Here is an 878-nt window from a genome sequence, read left to right as displayed (position 1 = left end):
CCAGCGCGAGAGGAATCTAATTCTGCCACAGCGAACCAAAGTTATCTCGCTACTTGGCCGCCTGCCCAGAAAGCCAGCCAGAGCTTCGACCTTGAGAAGAACACATTGTTTATAAACATTGGCTATTCAGTACTTTGGGTTCTTTTTCTTTTTTTTTTCCCCTTTCCCTTTCATTCTCCCCCCTTCCCTTTTGGTTTGTAAGCATATACGTATAGAATATAGTTGTGTGGCTTTATCATATATATATTAAAATTTGTTTCAGCTATCCGAATAGACCGAGGTGTGTAATTTCTTCCTTTCCCTATCAAATCCCTTCCTATCAGGACAGAGGGATTCCGTTAAGGTAAATCGAGGTATATCGGTCCCTTGACCCTTAACACCAGCATGGCTTGTTTTTGATGGACATTTCAAATGACCAATTGTAATCATCACCGTTTAACAAAACTTCTCCTGTTTCAGAAGCTTTGTTTTAAAAACATGGCTAGGTATTCCCTGCCATGTATGTCTGTTGCAGCATTGAATTGGTTAAAAGTTTTCGCGGGCTTTGTTTCGCGCCACTTTCCCTTTAAAAAGGCGCGGCTGCGTGTGCCTCGGTCTCTTTGCACCTCCGATGGGCATGCAGGCAGCAACCCTTCTCTGGACTCCAGCCGGCGCCCTGGAGCAGCGGACCGGCTGGCTCGGCTCTGCCCTGCCCTCCAGCTGCAGCGATCGTGCTTGCTTGCCCCCTGCTGCTTCGGCATAGCTGCTGCTTTTGAGGAAAAGCTGTCTCCTGCTTTTGCCTCAGGGCTATTTGCCTCCCTGCAGCTTTGGTAAGCCATCGCCGCTTTTGGGAGCTGACTGCCCTCGCCGCAGAGACCGCTGTGCGCCCGGCGCCGCCT

The sequence above is a fragment of the Buceros rhinoceros genome, unplaced genomic scaffold, assembly GCF_000710305.1.
Source record: "Buceros rhinoceros silvestris isolate BGI_N320 unplaced genomic scaffold, ASM71030v1 scaffold5214, whole genome shotgun sequence".
In the NCBI taxonomy this organism is placed as follows: domain Eukaryota; kingdom Metazoa; phylum Chordata; class Aves; order Bucerotiformes; family Bucerotidae; genus Buceros; species Buceros rhinoceros.
This window is presented reverse-complemented; position numbering follows the sequence as displayed.